Source organism: Eptesicus fuscus, chromosome 14 (genome assembly GCF_027574615.1).
Source record: "Eptesicus fuscus isolate TK198812 chromosome 14, DD_ASM_mEF_20220401, whole genome shotgun sequence".
Taxonomy (NCBI): domain Eukaryota; kingdom Metazoa; phylum Chordata; class Mammalia; order Chiroptera; family Vespertilionidae; genus Eptesicus; species Eptesicus fuscus.
The window spans coordinates 7,311,291-7,334,207 of record NC_072486.1 but is presented as its reverse complement, the minus strand read 5'-3'; the positions used below and the strand labels follow the sequence as shown (position 1 = coordinate 7,334,207).

General features: G+C 41.7%; 1 protein-coding gene, 1 long non-coding RNA gene and 1 other non-coding gene across 8 annotated transcripts in view; 2 read left to right on the top strand and 1 right to left on the bottom strand.

The window, feature by feature from the left end:
* NT5C3A (5'-nucleotidase, cytosolic IIIA) overlaps positions 1–22,917 on the bottom strand; it is a 49,089-nt gene that overhangs the window by 21,051 nt on the left and 5,121 nt on the right. The window contains exon 1 of one of the 6 annotated variants that reach the window (XM_028154715.2): positions 1,907–1,986. The exons of 3 other annotated variants lie outside the window; for them this stretch is intronic. The gene's annotated coding sequence lies outside the window, so the exon portion shown is untranslated. Of the gene's footprint in view, positions 1–1,092; positions 1,114–1,906; positions 1,987–22,917 lie in introns of those variants that run through there. 2 more of the 6 variants (XM_028154740.2, XM_028154721.2) reach the window with 2 other exon arrangements.
* Positions 10,332–10,456, top strand: LOC129151534 (small nucleolar RNA SNORA40). The gene has a single exon (XR_008558194.1). It is a non-coding gene; the product is annotated as a small nucleolar RNA SNORA40 (small nucleolar RNA).
* LOC129151379 (uncharacterized) lies at positions 10,340–10,894 on the top strand. Its single transcript, XR_008558068.1, has 2 exons — positions 10,340–10,646; positions 10,699–10,894. It is a non-coding gene; the product is annotated as an uncharacterized LOC129151379 (long non-coding RNA).

Genomic DNA, 22,917 nt, shown 5'->3' with positions numbered 1-22,917 from the left:
AAACGGGGGCGGGCTGATGTGGGAGCTGGAAACTGCCCTGCTTGCTGTGTGGGAGGGTCGGGTCTCCACTATCACAGGGTTCCTTTCAAGGAACATGTAGGGCAGGGCTAACGACTAGAGCCAGAGGTGGGACCTGCACTTGAGGAGCACAGACTTGGTCACCGGGAGGGTCCGCTGGTGGCCTTGCACGCTGAGATGATCAACTTCACCTTGAAAATACATTGACAAATCAGTGACCGAAATCTATGTCTACATGAAAAATAGCTACTGGCCTTTAGACAAGTATCTGAGTGAAAGTGGAATACTTCTAAAGGCCCATGAGATTCAGTCTTATGGGAAAATGAAAAAGATGAAACTCCTGCATATAATTAGCAGGAAAAGCTATGATTCTGCTTTAATTTTGATACTTGAAGGATCATTCACGCTACACAGCAGTGAGGTAATGAAATCCCGAATGGCAAACTGTCTACTACTTACATAGGAAAGGCACGAATTGCTATAGATTGGACAGGGCGTCAGTAACAGGGCTACACATCCATGGTGAATCCGGGTGACACTCCTTCCCAACAACCTGCATTACTGGTTCTAAGCCTGAGCTTTTGATAACAGCACTTTCTTAGGTAATTAGCACATGGGAAAAAATAAAACTGTAAGGTCATGATTTCCATAGCATTATAAATCAGTTTCTTGAGGCATTTAAATAATTCTCCCTAATGATATGTTCAAGGCAGCAGTAAAAAAAAAAAAAAAAAAAATTATATAAATTGGAAAGTGAAACTTTCTCGATACAGATATAAAACAGAAATGAAACTAAATACCCAAGGTGGGAGAAGAGAAGGAGATAGAAGGAAAGAGGAAAAATCATTTTCAAAGGCCAGTTGTTTAAAAAGTGGCAATTTATACCAATCTTCTTAAACAGTAAAACTTGGCTTCCCAGTCAGAATATAGTGGATACTTAGGAAAATACATAATTTCAGAGTTTAGAATTTATTCATTCATCCTCCCCACCAACTCTGCCCTAATATCTAATAGCATTTTTTTCAAGAGAATTAAACCAAGGCACACAGAAATTAAGAAATTTGTGCTGATTACCCTTAAGGCACTCTGAGTTCTTCTGTCCTTGAATCTGTCCTACACCCACAGCATAGGTGGGAAGCAATATCCAGAGATGCTTGGATATAAGCTGCCAATAAAAACCAAGTAATCTGCTTTAAGAACTGGTCTGCTGCATTGTCTAATTTTCCTCATTGAAAAAAACAAACTACAAAAAAGGAGGTAAATTAAAATGTTTACATTGCACTTTTTTTACAACAAAAATCCAACTTGTTTACATAATGCTCACCCTTTTATGGTAATATTTATGTGTGAATCTTAATTGACAACATACAATTTGTTATAAGCCTTAAAGGGAGTAATCCAGATTTTGTCAACCCATAAAACATACCAGTATAATCCTGTTCCATGATATCCTAGATAAAGCTCAGCGGCACAAAATAAAAATTAATTATCTTTATTACTAGCTATAATCAACAGTTCCCAATTCCAGATACACAAAGCGTGTAACTATCAGCAAAATTGGGTCATTTTTTTGTGAACAACAAAATCGGACCTTATAATGTTTTTCCCCCTTAAAAAAAGCGATTTCTGAGGGCACTTTGCTTTTTCTTAACACCTACATGTCAAACAGGAAGCTCTTAAAATTAGACCCTATACATTTCTGAGACCTATGCGAAGTTTTACAAATCCAGATCTTTGCAAATTACAGCTGTGCACTCTACTGGATCCTTCTATTTTCAGTTTCTTTAATTCATGTTTTTAAGTGCCTAAACTTTCAATCAGACACTAAACCAACTAAGAGTTAGGATCAAGTTCAACAACAGTATCTACAAGAACTGTACACACTTACCCCGAAGGTAACCGGACCAGATACACCAGCGAAAGAAAATTCTTCCTGTCTGAGCGGCCCTAATATAGCACAAGGTGCAGCTGAGGGGCGGGCCCCAACGCCCAGGCTGAGCTCTATGCAAAAACAGGCCTGTGACTCATTACTCCACGGCGCTTTGCTATGCTCCGGTGACAGCCCGGCCGGCCGGCTGGCTCTGAGCTGGTCACCGGCCCACAGGACCCCGGGGCCTGAAATAATGTGTCCGTTCAGAGCCGGCCAGAGGGCTATCAGAGCACCACTTGCTGTGCAGAGAAAAAAGGAACTTCGATACGAGCGCAAATACTTCCTTCCTCGTGGTGGTTTTTCGTTGGGGGGTTGTCCGTGTCCTTGTGGCCTGTGAGTTTTTCTGGGTGACTATTGTATTTCATTACACGTCAAAAAAAGACCAGGCCGTGGTGGGCAGGGGCGGGGGAGGGGCGGGGGGCGTTGCTCAGTGGGCAGTTCCCGCTGGAAGGTGAGAGGACCTGCAGAGGTGGCTGGTGCTGCGGCTGCGACAATGCAAACTCCTTAAAGCCACCGCGGGAGAACCGGGGAAAGGGCCGGCGTCTGTGATGTGGGCTTGACCGTCTTTAAAAGATGAGCTCATTCATTAAAGACACAGAACAAAGCCATGGTGCATGTCTGTGTGGCCAAAAGAACAGGAAGAGTCTTTACTGCAGGGCAGGGGGGTTTAAAGGGATCGCTTGTGTTTTTCTTCACATTCTCCTACGTTGTTTGAAAATGTGAACAAGACCGTGCATGGATTTGCAAAAAAAAAAAAAAAATCTGAATACAAATAGTGAAAACTAATTTTTATGGTTAAATTTTTTTTTTTACAAAGTTCCTTTCCTGTAGGAAATAAAAGCTAACTGTTGTGAAGGAAACATTCGTTAAGTTTTATTAATTTTTCCCAGTAAAATTTTAACTTTTAGAGAGAACGGGGCTTGCCTTCGGCCTGAGCAGCGGACTGCTCTGTGCCAACGCCATGTGTCGGGGCCTGATTACGACGCCCCGGACGCCGCGCAGCTTTATCAGGGGGCACAGGGCTAGGCTACCAGCTGTAAATACACTTTTATATCAGCCTCCTCTTCATGCCCAAGAGAAATCAAACCACGCAACATTTCAGCAATCAAACTTCGTGAAGTTAGCATTCTCTGTTAAAAACACCCTCCTTCCCCCATCACCCGGCGTGGCTCAGTGGCTGAGCGTCCACCTCTGAACCAGGACATCACAGTGTGATTCCTGGTCGGGGCACATGCCAGGGCGGCTGGCTCAACCCCCAGCGTGGGGACTGCAGGAGGCAGCGGATCAATGATTCTCTCTCATCATTGATGTTTCTCTCTCTCTCCCTTCCTCTCTGATAAAAGTATATTTTTTAAAAACCCTAAAAATTTAACTACACTGCTTTAAAAAGAAGGCCACTAACAAACTATCCAAACTTGGTCTCTGCCAAATGTTAAAAACCTGGCCCTGCTGTCTAAGGTGAGACGATTCACAAAGAGGAAACCTCATACTCTAGCATGGGGGGTGCAAGGGCAATGAGGTGATTCGTTTTGAAAATACTTCTGGATTAATGGGTAAATATGGTTACCTAACTCGTCCCACACATTAACATAACTGACAACGATAAGAATTTTGAAGCTATCACTTTGAAAGATGACAAGATAAATCATCTTCAACAACAGAGAGTGCTGGTGTCAGAGTCCCGCCAGCATTTACAAACACCATGAAAAGCTTTCAAATATGCACCCCCGACACCCCAATGTTGTGTCCTGTGGAAATAAGGCAGGGTACACGAATACCTAGTTGCAAAGGTGTACTCTGCAGAGTTGTTTATAATCCCGGGACACTTAACCAACCTACACGGCTGCCCCGGCCGGGGTGGCGCAGCTGGTCGAGTGCCGTCCGGTGAGCCGAAAGGTCTTGGGTTGGATTCCCAATCAGGGCCCACACCTAAGCTGCAGGCTATGGAAGGCAACCAATCGATGTTTCTTTCTCACATCATTGCTGTCTCCCCCTCCCCTCTCTTTCTCTCCCTAAGATCAATAAAAACATATTTTAAAAAAACACCTAGCCCTGATCGGTTTGGCTCAGTGGATAGAGCATCAGCCTTTGGACTGAAGGGTCCCAGGTTCGATTCCAGTCAGGGGCATGTACCTTGGTTGCGGGCACATACCCAGTGGGGAGTGTGCAGGAGGCAGCTGATCGATGTTTCTCTTTCATCGATGTTTCTAACTCTCTCTCCCGCTCCCTTCCTCTCTGTAAAAATCAATAAAATATATTTAAAAAAAAACAACAACACCTAAATGACCAATATCTAAATGTTCATTAATACAGGAGAGCTGAATCAATTGTGGTATACACATAAAATGTAAAATGATACAATTCTTAAAAATAATTGCTATAAATAGATAAAATTTATTGTACATTTATGATGTGCCAGATACTTCTTAAGCACCTGACATTCCTCATCTCATCTAACACTCATAACCCTAGAAGGTATGGGCTATTATTATCCCATTTTACAGGTGACTAAATTAAGGCTTGTAGCTGGCAAGTGGCAGAACTGGATTCAAACTCAGGTCACTCTGACTTCAGACCCTGTGCCTGAAAACCACTGGACAGCACCGCTCTGTGAGGGCAACGGTGACAGATGTGCGGAGGTGTGCCTGACCCACTACCAACTGAAAACGCCACGAGTATCCACAGCAAGAGTCCAGTTTGGGGGGGAAATCTTTATATGAGCTTAGGAAGCCTAAAACAGAACACGTAAGACAATGATGGGATCAAGAGGCCATTTCTATGTTCTGAACTTTATAAAATAAACGAGCTCCTTGGGAAATACAAAATGGCTTCTTAAAAATGCTGCAGTGGGAGCACCAATCATGCCCATAATAAAAGAAAAAGAAAGTTAACACACACACACACACACACACACACACACACACACACACAACCTCAGAACCAGCCAACGTGCTATGGATAGACTCTTTAAAACAATGTTTCTAACACAGGAACAGAAACAAGGAGCTCAGCCAGTTTACTCTGAAACGAAACAAAGACAGACAAGGAAGATGGCCGCTATCTTATCAGGAGGGCCATGTCGGTCCCTAAGGGAGGACGACGGCTCTGGCTTCCCTGGGGTTCCGCCTGCCAGTCAGAGGAGAGTGAGAACAGGGCCGTGTGAGCGGCCTCCTGCCTACAGGGGGCTGCTGCCTTCTAGTTGCACCCCGTAAGTGTACATGCAGGGGGGTGCGACGGCATGTCTGCTGGACTGTCCCCCAGCGGGGGCTAACATTCTTCTAGCACTTTCTCTCCCTGGGTGCCAGAGTCCCAGCAGCATGCACTCGCCCTTTATATGCAAACTCACTTATTTTAATGAGCATAGCCTTAAGAGAAAGGTAATAATTCCCCCTTTTTGGTAGATAAGGAATCTAAGGTTTGGAGAGGTGTTAAGTCACTTATTACTTAGGTAACTTATGTACAAGAGCTGGAACACACCCCCCCACACACACATGATATGCTGTTGCTAGGCAATAATAGACACATAACCATTACACGAGAGGGCTAGATATGTTTACAAGTAAGAATGTCTGGAAACGGTGCCACAGAAAAGGACTCAGGCAAAACACTGAATAAAAGAAAATGAACCTGGCTTCAAACAGCTGTAGGTACTTTTTTTTTTTTTTTTTTTAGAAGGGATATACAGAAAGGATCCAGAAGGAAGCAAGCAGAGTGGACTTTCATCTCCTGGGCCTGTTGCCTTGGAGTTTCTTTACTCATTGTCATAAAAGCAGAAACCACTCATGCACCCCTCCTAATGCAAATTCGACCTGAACTTGATACGCCCAAGGAGCTTCTACACGACGCAAAGGTTTGGAAGGCTTTTCTCCCCTCGTGACCCTGAAGCTGTTTTCATCAAAGGAGAAAGGGCTACCCATCTCTACCGCTGAGAAACTAGTTACCTTTTAGATACTGACAACTATTCAATCAACTCAGAAACCTGTAAGCAATCACTTCGTATTCTGCCAGCAAAACCTTTCTCCAATTTTTGAAAATATGGGAAAAACAAAAAAGCCCAGAGAAAATCAAATCTATCAATTTAAACCTTAATTACTTATTCACTGCTTGATTCATTTTGCCTTTAATCTTGGGATAGGGAAGTAAATGGAATAAAGTTATCACATTAATTAAGTTATATGTGAAAGAAATCATTTCCTAACCCCACGTAAAACCTGTATTATGTCTCACTAATTCAATCTAAGATTTAACTAGTAATTCAGTTTGCCATAATCCAATTATTGTTCAACCATCCAATGGATTTTTTTTTATTGTTTTAAATATTACAAATAGTAGTACATATGTCTCCTTTCTCCCCCATTGACCTCCCCACAGCCTCCCCTACCTCCCGGCACATGCCCTCCCCCTGCCCCACCAGTGTCTGTGTCCATTGGTTATCCTTACATGCATGTATACAAGTCCTTCGGTTGATCTCTTACCCTCCCCCAACCGTCCCCTGCCTTCCCGCTGTCGTTTGACAGTCTGTCCGATGCTTCTTTGTCTCTGTATCTATTTCTGTTCATCAGTTTATGATGCTCATTACATCCAACGTATTTTTAAACTTCGATATGAACTTGACTGACACCCTAGGAAGTTATTTCAAACAAAACAATAGAGCCGTATAAGGAAGACAATTCAGTAGGAGGTGAGATCAATACTCTATATGGACTCTTGCAAAAGTTGCTCCTGCTCATTGCTGCATGATGTAAATAGGAAGATGTTTGTTCTTTTTAAATAAGCAAAACACCACTCTAGGTATTAGACTTTTCTTAGAACTCTTCTGAGGAGACCAGTCAACTACCTTCAACACTGACTCTTCAAAACAAAATTAAAACAAGCTGCTATAGATGCTTATTTGAATGTGGTTTAAAATGTGTAAGGAGCAAAAACAAAGATGAAACACTAAAGTATTACATGTGGGGAAAATAGACAACAAAGCAAGTTTTTCTCATACGTTTTTCTCATGGAAAATCATTCCCAAAACGTCTTCTGTCTGGGTGACTGCTGGTGACCTTGATCGCTGCATCTGTGAATTGACGCACATGGACAAACTGCGGGAAACCTACCGTTCTAATCTCAATGCATTTCTTAAAAACGCTATGTGGAAATCTAAGATGGACTAACTTAATTTTCAGAAACTCAAATAAAATTCTTTTTTTTTTTGCAAATAAAGTTCTTGAAGGTAGTCTATGTAATTTTTATTTTCTTATTTAAAAGCAATAAGTTCTGGAACCTAAACTCCAGAAGTAAATGACATTGTGGCAATAGGTAGGTCAAGTTCAAGAAAACTGGATGTAAGACAGTATCATAAACGCAGGGAGTCTTTCTTAGCTCTCCTTTACTCAAATGCCCTGTGTTCTTAGCACTGAAATTGTTTCCATTTTATATCTGAATCTTTGTGCCTGGAATGGGACAAGATGAAAAACTTTGTTTAATTTTGGACTCTTTCCACATCACACAGTTGGTATTCTGTCTGTTGAAAAGAAATAGTATTGTTTCGGATTGCTATTTTGATATGGGTTATATTAAAAATGGCAAAAGGTTATTCTATTTAAGCTCTTTTTTTTTTCAGTATTGGTATGGTATATCCAATACATTTAAATGTAGAGTATAAGACATAACTTACTACCCCCTTTTTGCTAGATAAACTCATTTTAAAACTAATAAGGTAAGCCATGGCCAGTGTTGCTCAGTGGATAGAGCGCTGGCTTGCACACCAAAGGGTCCTGAGTTCAATTCCCTGTCAAGGGCATGTAACTGGGTTGCAGGTTCTACCCTGGGCTCCATTCTGTGCACATGCGAAAGGCAATCAGATGTGTGTGTGTGTGTGTGTGTGTGTGTGTGTGTCTCCCCCTTCCCTTCTGCTCTCTCTAAAAATCAAGGAAAAAATATCCTTGGGTGAGTATGAACTAATGCTGCTGCTGCTGATGATGTAAGAAAATAGAGCAAAGAGTTATATGAAGAGGAGTGGGTTATAACTTAAGTTTTAAAAATCATAAGGTTCTGAAAATGCTCATAGGTTTTAAAAGAACCCAAAGAATATACGTTTTTATATCAAACATATTCTAAGAATCAACAAGCGTCACAGAGGGAGGATAGGATCACAGGTGACTGCATTTTCTTCGTATTCCTTGGTGTTTTCTGTAATGATTATATCACACACCCAGAAGAAAAGAAAGATTATTTGTTAAGTTAAAACTGCATGCTCCGCTGTGGCTGGTGTGGCTCAGTTGGTTGTGCGTTCTCCTATTCATGGAAGTGTCCCAGTTCATTTCCTGGTCACGGCACATACCTAGGTTGCTGGTTCGGGCCCGGATGGGCCACATATATGGGTGGCAACTGCAATGTTTCTCTCACACATAGATGTTTCTCTGTCTCTCTCCCTCTCTAAAATAGATTTTTCGCCCTAGCTGGTTTGGCTCAGTGGATAGAGCATCAGCCTGCAGTCTGAAGGGTCCCAGGTTCGATTCCGGCCAAGGGCCCATGCCCCAGTTGTGGGCTCGATCTCAGTAGGGGGCGTGCAGGAGGCAGTCAATCAATGATTCCCTCTCATCATTGATGTTTCTCTCTCTCTCCCTTTCCCTTCCTCTCTGAAATCAACAAAAATATATTTTAAAAAATAAGAAAATAAAATAAAATTTTAGCCCTAACCGGTTTGGCTCAGTGGATAGAGCGTCGGCCTGCGGACTAAAAGGTCCCAGGTTCGATTCCGGTCAAGGGCATGTACCTTGGTTGTGGGCACATCCCCAGTAGGAGGTGTGCAGGAGGCAGCTGATTGATGTTTCTCTCTCATCGATGTTTCTAACTCTCTATCCCTCTCCCTTCCTCTCTGTAAAAAATCAATAAAATATATTTTAAAAAAATTTTTAAAGAAACTTACATGCCTCAAAATATAAGAAAGTGAATGTATATAATGCTACTGCATCTTTGGAAGAAATGAACATGGCATATGTTAAGTCATGCTTATGACCATAAAACAAAATTATCTACAAAATCATACCTGCCTTTTTTTTTTTTTTTCTTTAATTGCCTTCCTCATTCTATATCTGGGAGGGTAAACCAATGAGTAACTTACACAAACCATTCAAACAACGTGCTGTATTCCCCTCCCACCTGGCTACAGAATGAAGTCACCATGTGCCAACGAGGAGCCAAGTGCAAAGGAAGCTCTGCACAACATTCCCAAGACACACTGCCAAGGCTTGAAAAGGAGGGTCACACTCAGACTGCTCAGAAACGGGAGTGCAACGGAAAACACCCGCAAAAGTACTCTCGTGGTTACCACCATCTTCCAAAGAGCCTTTGCAAATCAACAACAAGAACTCCTATGGTTCAGGAAAGAAGAAAATAAGTGGCCCATTCTTTTTAAAAGTTCAACCTCAAAAGTAACTGAAATACTTAGAAGTAACTCTCCGTTGGAAAGATGAGAAAAAAGTGATGCGTGTTCCCAGGAAAACAGGGAGCTGCTGGAACACAGGCTGGGGGAAATGTAAGCGAGTACCGCCTTCCCGCAGTGTAACCTGGGCACATTCCTCAGATGTGCGCACCCTCCTGACCCAGTAATTCCAGGCCGACGGCTGCAGACGCGCACAGCTGCTGGGAGACTATTCGTGGATCCACCATTTCTCATAACGAAAACCATGTCCCGCCATGAAGAAACTTGCTAAGCAAGTTGTGATAAAAAGTTAAAAAAAAAAAAACCACACAAAATAAGTTGTGATATCCATATATGCTACCATAACCTAAAGTAACATAATAGTTATTAAAATAAATATAAATTTATTATTGAGAAACAAATTAATTTAAGTGAATAATCTTGTTAAAATCAATGTTAAAATATGATCTCCTTTTGGGAAAAATAATACTTAATATTTATATACGTAGAAAAGAAAGTAGTATACTAATTAAAATGTTTTTTTTTCTTTTATTTTGTTGGTTTTTGTTAAGGTGGTAAAATTGCAGATAGCCTCTTTTTCCTTATCTAGATTTATTTATTCTTTAAATCAGAAATAAAAAGAGAATCAAAGGGGCGAAGGAGCTTAATATACATAAATAAAACAGGCAAATTCCTTACAAAAAGCTGGATCTTAATTCAGGTACTCATGAGCCTTTAATGATATTTATTTTGTTATTCAGTTATTTAGTTAGTTTTTTGAGCCCTTAATTATTAGAACTTCCCTAAAGCTGAGTCACAGGATTGGAAATCCGTGTGTGTGGACCCCGTGAGTAACTTTTCGGAAATCTACCGTGAAGCACATGATCTGTTTTTGTTGTAAGTGTCTTAGACGGGATGCACAAAAGACAAAAGAGAGTCAGGTATTTCATTAGCTTGGAAAGACCAAGTGTTAGCACTTGTGTTTGTTTTTGTAATTTGTGGACAAAAACTACATACAGGTGCTAAAAATAAAGCCTCTTTTGCAACCCAGAACTCATTGTTCAGTATGAGTTTTGATACATATAAGAAGGAACATGATACCTAAAACACTGGTTCTAGGACTGGACTGTAGGATTAATAATTTAAAAAAGCAAAGAATACAAGGGAAATATCAACTATACTGCTTTAGTATTTTAATTTTGCTGTTGATAACACTAACGAAGTTGACTTTTTTTTACTAGGGTTTTATCTTGAACACAATATCTGGATTTATATCTTACTCTTTAGGTATTTTTTTATATCCTGAAGATCTGTACTATTCTAGGGAGTGATAGCTTAGGAGTGAAGATTTGCACTTACTCATGGTTAGCGGGTGTCTGAAATGAAAAAAACCAGGCAGATCCATCTGCTCAGACCCTAACCATGGCCCTAAAGTAAATTGCTTGAGGAAATTAGTTCCCAACGATTATAGGTGCAGAGTTTTTGAAGCATGTCCATATTCAAGTGTAGATCAAAGAAGCTCAACTAAAAGAATTGTGGACAGACCGAAATGACATCAGGATTGAGCATAAAAGGGAGTAAGATGATTAAGACTCAAACTCAGGAGGAACTAAGGCAGTGGAAGAACTAAGAACATCTGAAATTCCTTAAATAAATAAAAGTTTATTAACTTTAAATAATTGTGCCTATGTTACAAATAATAAAAGCCCTCTATACTTTAAAAAAAAAAAAAAAAGAAATAAAGACCAAGTGTTTAAAGAGAGCAACACAAAAACACTTCACTGGAGAAGTAATTCTCATCCCAACTGGGCAGTATGCTTCACCAGCAGCTTCAGAGAGCCGGAATCGGGCTGACGGCGACCGGCCAGTTCCTAGGCACATGCACAGATTACAGCACCTGCCAGCTGGGCTGCGTCTTACGGATTAAATAAGGTCAACACATGGGGTGTCGTTGGCCCCAAATTTTAGTTCCTGTTTCCTGGTTACTGGATGATAGGACACGGCCAAATTAAAATGGGGACCCACTTCTAATGGTTTTCTAGTCCTAATCCCAGGGTGGCCCAGTTTTTTCTTAAGATAACTCAGTGGGTTTCTAGTTTCTAGCACTTCGTTATTCTATAATGCTGAGGTTCTCTAACTTTCCTGTCTCCCTCCACCCGAATCAATCCAGGGCCTCATTCCCTTAGAGCCCTAATGGTTTGACAGAGAAATCTGGATAAACTGACACGTTGTTCCTGGGGGGAAACTGTATAAGAATAGGATGATTTTTTTTTTTTTTTTTAATGACAATACTCTGAACTCAGACCCTAACTGGGGCACTTGGTGTGAGACAAACGAGAGGAATGTGCCAAGATAAGTCTGCCGAGCAGATAAAACGGGGGCAGGGAGGACGGGAACCCACACGTGGCTCTGTCTACTTCCATCTACCGTACTCATCAGCAGGAACTTGCCAAACAATTTAAGCAATCCTCTCAGCAATCTTGTCATGACTAGGACCTTGAAAATGAGGAAGACAAACAACATGTAAGGAAACAATAAACAGCACTGACTTGAACGCAAGGATGACATTAAAACAATTGTAATTTCCACGGCTGAAAGTCTTTTTCAAAGAAAGGGTTTATTGGGCCATTGGTAGCAAGAAAAAGAAGGCAGGTCCTGGGGCGTGGCATCTAAACCGCCAGCAGCGTGGCTGGGGAGAGGGGGAGGCGAGCCTGGCCACCATCCTGGCCTTGGCAAGAGTTTGTATACAACAGGTAAGTTGTTCTGAAATAATCCACGTTACCCACGGACAAAAAGGGGGTGGAGGAAGATGAAGCACAGTGCGGGCTAGTTCTGAGATAGGCACATAGATGCGTAAGGAAGGAGTGTTGCTTCACTGGATTAGCTGTGGGCAGGAGATTGGAAAATTCGAGAAGCAGAGGCTCCTGGGGTTTGACAGCACCTGGCTGCTATTTTCTCTTTTAGACATTCATGAAAGAGCCACCTGAAAATTAATCCAAAATTCCACGTACACTCGGGAGTGCGGGCAGTCTTTTGTTGGTGTGGCCCTGCAGCTGTGAACTGAGAACCCCTTTTTGGTCTTTTTCTCCCTAGCTGTGGTTTAATTTAGGACATCTCAGAAGTGTCTCCTTGCCAGGTGGTTTATATTGTACAGCTAGATGGGTTGAAGCAACACCAAGAGAGTAAACAAAAGTGCGTAAACAAGAAGGTTAACTTAGAAATGCAGCCCTGTGCCATTCACAGCAAAGAGAGAACTCTGCCACCTGCTGACAGAAACTCGGCATTGCATAGCTTTCCCAGATTGCCGTTTCAAGGGGGAAAACCTACCATGGTAATCAGATTTCAAATTAATTATTATACCAAAGATATAGAGCATAACCTCTACTTTAAAGGAAAATAAGGGTTAAAATAGGATTCAAGGTTATTTATATGCCTCTTAACTCAATAACTCTACCTATTGTGATGCCTGAATTATTTTAAAAGCAAACCACCGAGGGCTATATGGAAATGATTCCACATTATCAGTGGGGACGCGCTGACTTACATCTGCATATGGACTGAACTCACTTCACCGTACTTTTCACCCCTCTCCCCCATAACAGGCCTCCCCCATACCCTTCTGTCTTTTGTCTTAACTGTAGATGGTATACTTCTAAGCCACCTAGGAGAGTTAGTCATTTTCCCACAGGTATCTCCCCATGTATATGTGGACAAAATAGGGGGGCTCTATGGAAAATAACCTCCCAGGATGATCTGATCCCACATTCCTAACTGGGCAGGCCTATAGCTTCCCTAGTAAGAGGTTTCTCTTCGCCTGAAGCATCTAAGTTAAAGCACCTTCCGAAGAAGCATAGTCACCTCTAGAGAGCACATAATTTTGTTATCTCATCCTTGCCTCACTTCCTCCCACTCTCATGTAATTTTCTTTACAATTCTCCCTTAATTCAGTTTTGGCTCAAAAAAAGTCTTATGAAAATTCTTTACAGGTTTGGACGCTGATGTCGACATTACATGTTAATAAACTTGTGTTGTTAAAGGACAAAACTATAAAGAGCTTCTGTGTGGTTTCCCCCAGATTTCCAATGACACACAATCGTATGTCATTCTTTGGGTGTTGTCTCTCTTGGGACCATAACTGTTCTACACTTGGTTTTGTTCCTCTCGTTACTATCTTTTGAGCCTTTAAAAATGTTAATTCATGCAGATTTACTTTTTTGGGGAGAGAGATGTTTGGGAAACATCAATGATGAGAATCACTGATTGGCTGCCTCCTGCACGCCCCCTACTGGGGCATGTGCCCTGACGGGGAATCAAACTGGTGACCTCTTGGTTCATAGGCTGACACTCAACTACTGCACCGCATTGGCCGGGCTGTACAATATCTTATTATTCAAATGCCGCATCATTTAGGAATCACTATAATTTATTTAGCTAACGTATACTTCCTCCAACTGAGGAAACGGAAGTGCCCATTTTTCTAAACCATTATCAGCTTTCTCTCTTTACACAGTAATTGTTTGGCTGACCCATTTTTGACTATTTGTCAGCAATTTTCCTGAAGTTGTATGACTTGTAAAATTTGTCATTTTTGCTGGAGGTAAAGATTTGAATTATTTACTTCAATGGTACTCCAACTTTAGCAAGCATCAGAATCACCCAGAGGGCAGGTTAAAGCAGAGAGCTGGGCCCCGCCCAGGTCAGCTTTGGATTCAGTAAATCTTGAGCAGAGCTAGAGAATTTGTGTTATCTTACAAATTCCCACAAGATGCTGATGCTGGCTAGGAGCACTGAGAACCACTGGTGTACCTCAATACTAGCACATGGGATCTTATACTTCAAAATGTAAGGGTTGCCCATCTTTGTCATGGTTTATAAAGTCAGCACTTATGAGATTGTAAAAAATCGCCCTACTGTGGCGGGGGAATACTGTTTATCCCCTTGCACCAATGGCTCCCATTGGTAACGACGCAATTGAAGAAAGTAAAAGCATTTAAGGCTATTCAGGCTTTTAGCCAGAAAGGAGAATTTTTAGACAACTTAAAAATCCTAGTGTCCAAAAAGAAAGAAAGAAAGAAAAATCCTAGGGTCCAGTTCAAGCATGTCTCCATCTGTTATGTAAATGAATTCACAACAAAAAGAAACCAAGTCATAAAATGGTAGGAAAAGTATGCAAACAGGGCCCTTTAAAAAGGAACTGGAGCTGCCATCTCAGAGGAACTGCCTTGCGTTCTTACTCCTCAAACCTTTGGAATATTGAAACGGGGGAAATAACCTTTGGACTGGGCCTAAAGCAACATTATTCCCCAAAGAACTGTTAACACGGATAACAAGAAAGCAGCTATTACGACTTACCCGATGACTACAGAACTGAAAATTAAAAACATTATTTAGAATTAGTGTCACTATGTTCGCTTACCTACAAACAGAAATGCCTTTCTTCTGTTGGTGTAACTGACCCCCAGAAGCACCTTTGCCACTGCCTCCTGACCCCAACAGACTTGGGCTTCTGCTTTCCCGATTAGGTATTATTTTAAATCTCAAATAAATGCTCCTTGCCTCTGATTTTGGCATTTTAATTTCAGGTTAACTTCCTAAAACTGTCCCAGCTAACCTAAAAATGGCTTACTAGAAAAGAAGCCAAACTTTTCATGGGGTTAACTTGCTGAATGATGAGGGTAATACACAGGAAACATGACAAGTGCGACTTCAAAGGACAAAGTCACATGCCTGGAATAAACATTTCCATACTTGCAGATCTGGAGATTCAAGATGATCCTGGATACAGTCTTTGCCAATGTTAAGAATTTAATGTATTTCCCTTATTTTACAAAACGTTTTATTCAAACTGAACCAATCAGAAAGGGTACCCTTCAAATACCGCCACATCCATCAAATATTACCCAACGTCATCTCCTATTCCCTTGAAATCCACGTCAGCCTTTTATTGATACCTTGAAAGTACTGTTAGGACTCTAGCTGCTAAGCTAGTTGTCACGTTTACTTGGGAGACCAGCCTCCACATCTGATACACATGTGTGAAGGCAGTGGCCAGGTCTCAAGAACTATTGAAGATCCAGACAATTTAGGTGGGAATGAATAAATCTTCACTCTTGGGGCGGCCAGAAGAGCAGAACTATTCTGAATTTGCATTCTTTTCTGCTGTAGTACCAAGTATTTGGGCTAGCTGGGATGCTCTATTTTTCTACCAGCCAACTGACCACCAGTAATATTAGATTACATACATGTGTTTTCTCTTGATCAAATATTAAGTCAATAAGAAGAGACACTGTGGTGTAGTGTGGCAGACTGCTGAATACCGGATTAGCATACACTCTCGCCTGCTTTTTCACTGATAGGATCTCAGTTTTGTCAGAGGATGGCAATCTGCTCAACAACAACAACAAAATCTCAGCTTCCTTTACAGTTGGGGTGGCCATGTGACGGTTCTCTCCAATGACACGTAGGGAGAAAGTTCTGCTTTACTTGAAATAGGTTTCCTTCTTCCTTCCTGCTGCCTGAAAATATAGATATGTTGGCTAGGCCTGCGACAGCCATCGCATGACCCTAAGAAAAGCTAAGAAAACACCAAAGACTTCTGCCTTGATATCCTCGTACTCTCTAATTAACACCAACAACTGCCTACTTTTTGAACTTCTCATTAACTTACAAAAATACAATCTGTGCTGTGTATTGGAGCCACTGTTTGGGGGTCTCTGTTTCTCTTAGGTGCAATTAATAAAACAGAAAGACCACGAAATATGTACCAATTCACTCTTAAAGAGCACATACAACAGCAAACAATACAAGACAGTACACAGATTGCTAAATTTTGAAGAATCATCAGGAAATGCCACAGGAGTTGAGGAAATAGGCTTTGTAAAACAAATCAGGAATTCAACACAGGTCCTACCAGGTCATAAATCTGAGTACTGGTATAAATTACATAAGCGTTGAGCTACAGAGATATTTTAAAAGCCTAAGTGATCATGCTAGTTTAATCCACTAAAGCAGTTAAGTCTTGGCCCAGCCCCCACCCCACCCCTTCCCTTTCTAAGTACAGACTCAATACTTCCCACTTTCTTAGTTGTCGTGCCCGGAGGACATCTGATACAGTACTATCTTAAGATAGAAGAAAGGAGGAAGTGTTTGTTAGAAGTTCGCCACCTGGAAGGAAACACGCTATACTAGGTTTCAAAAACAGCACCAGCTATTTAAGGATAACACTCGATGTTCACAAGGAAGCCATAAATAGCCGAGATGTGTTTAAATTAGAAATGACAAATGTAACTGGTTGGGAAACTTCTAGAGACATCCATGCCCCCTAGCCTCCCTAGCCTGCTGTCTAAATAATGCCCACCCTCATTTTTTCTCTTTAGGGGGTAATCTTAAGACTACACATTTGTTCTAATACAAAAATTCTTTTTTATTAAATTTATTGGGGTGACACTGGTTTGTGCCTGCATTTTAAAAAATATTTTATTGATTTTTTACAGAGAGGAAGGGAGAGGGATAGAGAGCTAGAAACATCGATGAGAGAAACATCGACCAGCTGCCTCCTGTACACCCCCCACCGGGGATGTGCCCACAACCAAGGTACATGCCCTTGACCGGAATCGAACCTGGGACCTTTCAGTCCGCAGACCGACGCTCTATCCACTGAGCCAAACAGGTTTCGGCTGTGCCTGCATTTTATTTCCTTTGATAGATACTTGTACTTTGGGAGAACTTAATGAAGGATATAAGAATAACTGAATAAGATCAAAACATCATCTTTTTTAAAAAAAAGATTAGTTTCCTATTTCAGAAAAATAATTTGCTGTAAAAAAAAAAATTAGAATATATTCTAGCCCAGCTGGCATGGCTCAGTGGCTGAGTGTTCACCTGTGAACCAGGAGGTCACGGTTCAATTCCCAGTCAGGGGATAAGCCCTAGTTGCGCACCCAATCCCCGGTGTGGGCGTGCAGAAGGCAGCCGATCAATGATTCTCTCATCATTGGTATTTCTGTCTCTCTCTCCCTCTCCCTTCCTCTCTGAAATCAATAATATATATACATATATATAAAGAATACATTCTAGAAATGCAGGAGAAATTAATTTGGGGATTCAGAACTCGTTACCCAAGATGATCGAACCTGTAACCTCGGAGTATTGGGATGATGCTCTAAGGAGCTGAGCCAGCCAGGGCCCCCTCTTGCATCTTTAATCACTTACTTTTCACTGCTCTTCTGCCTACTAACAGGTTCACGTGACAACCATTCAACAACAAAACAAAATGAAACACATGCCCTCAATACAAGTATTTCTTCTACTCCGCAATCACTGTGGTTCCTTCATGGCTCGTCCAGTGGCTGCTCAGGCCAAGGCCACAATAGCTTTTCCGTCCGATACTGTTAATTCTGCCCTATTTTTGGAATCACTTCCTGTATTCCACCTCTGACAGCTGTTTTCCTTCCGAACACCTCGTAAATGGCACAGTTCTCAAGCTTTCTTTTCTTCTTGCTTTAACATTATGGGTAAGAAACCATCTACACAAATCCATTTCTAGAAGTCATGAACTGTCCTATTTCTACAATTCGAAGCAATAATGTGAATATGCCAAATCTCATTGGCTTTTTGGCCACTTCGGAAATTGTAGGGTAAGCTTTTCCCAAAACATCACTGCCACGTAAGCCCTTGCTTTCCCTTCCCTCTCCATGTCCCTTCCCCTCCCCCCTCGCTCCCCAGGCACTTTACCATTAGCTTCCCCAAACTCCAAGGGCCCTTTCTTTACCTCTAGAACGTGTTTGCAAAGCCCATTTCTTCTAGGAATTACTTTTTCTATCTCTGTTAATTCACCCAATAAATGTTCTCTTACAGTTTGGGTAAAAAATAAATATAAAAATAAAACTGCCATAGCAAAATACTAGATCGGGCGGCTTTGGAAGCTGGAAGCTGGAGGTCCAAGATTAGATGTTAGTGCGAATGGTTTCCTCTGAGGCCTCTCTCCTTGGCTTGCAGATGGCCACCTTCTTGCTGCCTTTCAGTTCACACTTCGGTGCACAAACGCCCCAGGTTTTTCCTCCTCTTCTTATAAGGGCCCAGTATTATTGGATTAGGGCCCCTCCCTACCAATTTAATTAAAGTTCATAATCTCTTTAAAGATCTTATTTCCAAATGGGATTATATCTGAGGCAGTGAGGGTTGGCACGTGAATTTTTGAATTTAGGTGGAACACAATTTGAACCCTTACAAAGGGTGACACCGGAAAAATAATTTCTTAGACTTAGGAGGATGTTAAATTCTGAAACTTCCTGTTTAGGCTCAATTCTGGAACCAATATGATAGGTATCATACTTAAGGTGCAGACTATTTATTTATTAATTTTAATATAAATTTTTTTTTCATTTCAGAGAGGGAGAGAGAGATAGGAACATCAATGATGAGTGAGCTCTAGCCGATGTGGCTCAGTTGATAAAGCGTCAACCTTCAGACTGAAGGGTCCCGGGTTCGATTCTGGTCAAGGGCACGTGCCTGGGTTGTGGGCTCGATCCCAGTGCGGGGTGTGCAGAAGGCAGCCAATTAATGATTCTCTCTCATCAATAAAAATATGTAAAAAAAATGTTTTTTAAATGATGAGAATCATTGACCAGCTGCCTCCTGCACGCCCCACACTGGGGACTGAGCCTGCAACCCAGGCACGTGCCCTGACCAGGAATCAAACTGTGACCTCCTGGTTCTTGGGTCCATGCTCAACCACTGAGCCAGGCCAGCTGGGCAGGTGCCGTCTATCTAACAAGGAAACAGAGAGAACGGGGTTCATGACCCTAGGGCCCTCACCCACTTAAAGAACAAAAAAGGGTGAAAAACATTCATAAAGAGCTGTTCAAGGGGGCGGTTCATTAAGGTGACCTCACCAGGCTAGCAGGTGGGGCCTTTTGTGGGGTCACCTGGAGAACTTAAAATGTGTTTGCCCGACCCATGCTACAGGAAGACAGGTGGGGACAGAAATGGCTCTGTTGCACTCCACCGAGAAGAGTTCTGTATTTTCTACAGTTGATAGCACCATATTGCATAACTGATATTTGCTAAGAGAATTTAGCAAATGTTTTTATGAATATAAATGTTATCACACACACAGAAACCACACACAAGATAAATCTGTAAGGTGATGGGTGTATCAATTATAGATGGAGGAAATCCCTTTCTCAATGTGTATCTAATCACCACGATGTGCATTTCAGTACCTTACAATTTTGTGTCATACCTCAATCAAGCTAAAATTTGAAAAGGCCAAAGAAAAAGGAGGTCTGCATCCCTAGTCGGTCAGAGCGAGGGGCGAGGGAATGTTTCCACAGATCGGGCAGGGGTCACACAGGAGAACCAGCCAGGAACCCATTTCTGTCCCGCCCCAAAGAGCCACCTGACAGGGAGGGACTTCAAGAGCAAACGTGGGTCGCTTCAAAAAGCTCCGGCTGAGTGAGGTGCAAAGAAATATTCATCCCACATTCAGGGGCTGCAGTCGGGACACGAGAAAGCCCTGGCAGGTGTGGCTCCCTTGTTGGAGCATCGCCCTGTGCACCGAAAGGTCACAGGTTCACTTCCAAGTCAAGGGATGTGCCTCGGTTTCGGTTCAGTCCTGGGTTGGGGCACGTACGAGAGGCAACCAATCGGTGCTCCTCTCTCCCTTCTTCGGTCTAAATTTTACGTTTCCTTAAACCAGCGGTCGCCAACCTTTCGGACCTCATGGACCACCTGTTGGCGACCTCTGGAAACCAATCAACACATCCTTCGGTGAGGATTTAAAACAATAAGGACAAACCAACAAACAAAGGATAAGTCAACTGCAAATATCTTGCAGGCCCAGAGAACACAAGCCTACTCGGTCCAATAAGAACCTTTCTTTCTTTCCTTCCTCAATGCTGCCCCATCCCTCCGACCCCACGACTCACAAGTCTGAGCAAAGACTAGCGGAGGAAGGAGGAGCGGCAGGGAAAGAGAGAGGCTGATTACGACCTCCTCCCCCATCCCAGATCAGGGGCCACCATTAACTAGGAAGGAGAGAAGCCACCTGCAAGAAGCCAAAGCTTGGGGATGATGGAAAAGTCTGTATTAGGATAGGTTATGGTGCAGTAACGACACAAAAATCTCAGTTCCTTAACAACAAAAAAGTTTATTTTTCATTCACACACAGTCCAACACGGGTCCAGATGGCTCTCCGGGGCAGCTGTCCTGCATGTAATGGCATGATATTCCAGGCTGCTTTGACAGTATCATCTCCATCTCAACATGGTGCTTCAGGGTTAGCCCCAGCAGAGGGAGAGAATATGGGTAACTGGGCACCCGGTCATCACCAGCGGCTCAGAGCTGATCATATTATCTCTGGACGCAATTCACTGGCCAGAGTAGTGAAAGCTTGCCCAACTGCAAGGAGGACAGAAGGACTGAAAATATTGGTGAGCACTAGTAATGCCCACCTAGAAGTCTCACATGAAAATTAATACTGAAATCGTGAATAATAGATAAGACTGGACATATCTGTTGGCAGAAATGAGACTGATTTCTTGTGATCTTAAAATACAGTCATGCCCAGCCAGGTGTGACTCAGTGGTTGAGCATCGACCCACGAACCAAAAGATCATGGGTTCAATTCCCAGTCAGGGCATATGCCTGGGTTGTGGGCTTGGTCCCCAGTAAGGGACGTGCAGAAGGCAGCCAACGGATGATTCTCTCTCATCATTGATGTTTCTATCTCTCTCTCTATTTCCCTTCCACTCTATAAAATATATAAATACCAATAAAAATGTTTTAAAAATATATTTTAAAAAATACATAGTTTTTTACCAGAGAGTGAGCAAAAAGTTATGGACCTATCAGTTTTCACCAAGAGGGAGAAACACTGAATAAATTTTAAAGGGACCACTAGAGAGAAAATCAAGTTGTATTTAATTACATCCCTTGCATCGCGTCTATTCAGCATGCAAATCACATCTTTAGAAATCTTAGAGATCATCTAATTTAACTCCACTTATTTATAGAAAACCTTTAATCTCTCTACTTTAAAGATTATAATTCCAGCCCTAGCTGGTTTTGCTCAGTGGATAGAGCCTGCAGACCGAAGGGTCCAGGGTTCGATTCCGGTCAAGGGCATGTACCTAGGTTGCAGGCTCCTCCCTGGCTCAGGTCCTGGTCGAGGTGCAGGCAGGAGGCAACCAATCGATGTGTTTCTCTTACATCAGTGTTTATCTCGGTCTTTTCTTCACTCTTCCACTCTCTCTGAAAATCAATGAAAAATATCCTCGGGTGAGGATTAAAAAAAAATAAAAGATTATAACTCCATTTCTCTTAGTAAATATGAGAGGCTGGAAATGTTTGTTCTCAACAGCCAGCTTTCCATTTACTGAATAGTCTATCAAAGGAAGCCATTCTTTCCCATGAATGTAACTTAGTTTACAATCCCTTATTTATTTTAGCTTTTAAACTCCTATAGGTCTGTATAAGAACAGATATCTACGCTTGATCTTAGTCAAAGGCCGAGAAGTGATAGATGGGCCTTAAATTTAAAAGTTACTTTTAGAGCATCCTTTTAACATCTTGGATTATAAAAAAAATTCTCAGCTTTCTAAAACAACTTCAAAAGCACAAATTAAGCATATGGAATTTTAAATGACAGGAAAACTTGGTAAATTTGCTATTGCTATATTAAGGGCATTACATTTTCTGTCCTATATGACACTAAAATTTCCAGATTAGTCTCTGGAATAAATACAATGGAACACCAAATTTTAAGTTATTTTACTGAGAGGTCAAAGTACATTTGGATAGCCAAGTGCATAATTTAATAAAATCCACTTTTGTATAACCTATCTAACAAGAATAATGACTAAAGAAAGTGGTGGAAACTGAGGTTATTATTATTATTTTTAAACAGGTATAGTTTTTTTTTGTTTTAAATTTCTTTAATCCTCACGAGAGGACATTTTTCCATTGATTTTTTAGAGAGAGTGGAAGAGAGAAGGAAAGACAGAGAGAAATATCCAGGGCCCAGGTCAGGGAGGAGCCTGCAACCTAGGTACATGCCCTTCACAGGAATCGAACCCGGCACCCTTTGGTCCACAGGCCAATGCTCTACCCACTGAATCAAACCACCTAGGGCCGAAACTGAGATTCTTGAAACCGTAGAAAAGTCCAGCTCTGTGGAGATAAATGATAAGTGTAGGACAGGAAAGATATCATTTGTTCATCACAAATAACTAGTAAAAACCCTTTCAAGACTTCTGCCGCCATAATCCAAAAAGACTAAAGAGTTCGTACAAACATCGTATGTGTACATGAACATATTTATACACATACATTTAAAAATAAATGTTTTCCATCTTAAAATAATTTCTCCTTCAACATTATTTTATTATTATTATTTTTTAATCCTCACCTGAGTAATTTTCTCCTTTGATCCTTAGAGAGATAGAGGGAGAGGGAGGAGGAGAGAAAGAGAGAAACATCTATGTGGGAGAGACAGACACACTGATTGGTTGCCTCTCGCAGGTGCCCCAAGCGGAGCTGTGGAATGAACCTGCAACCC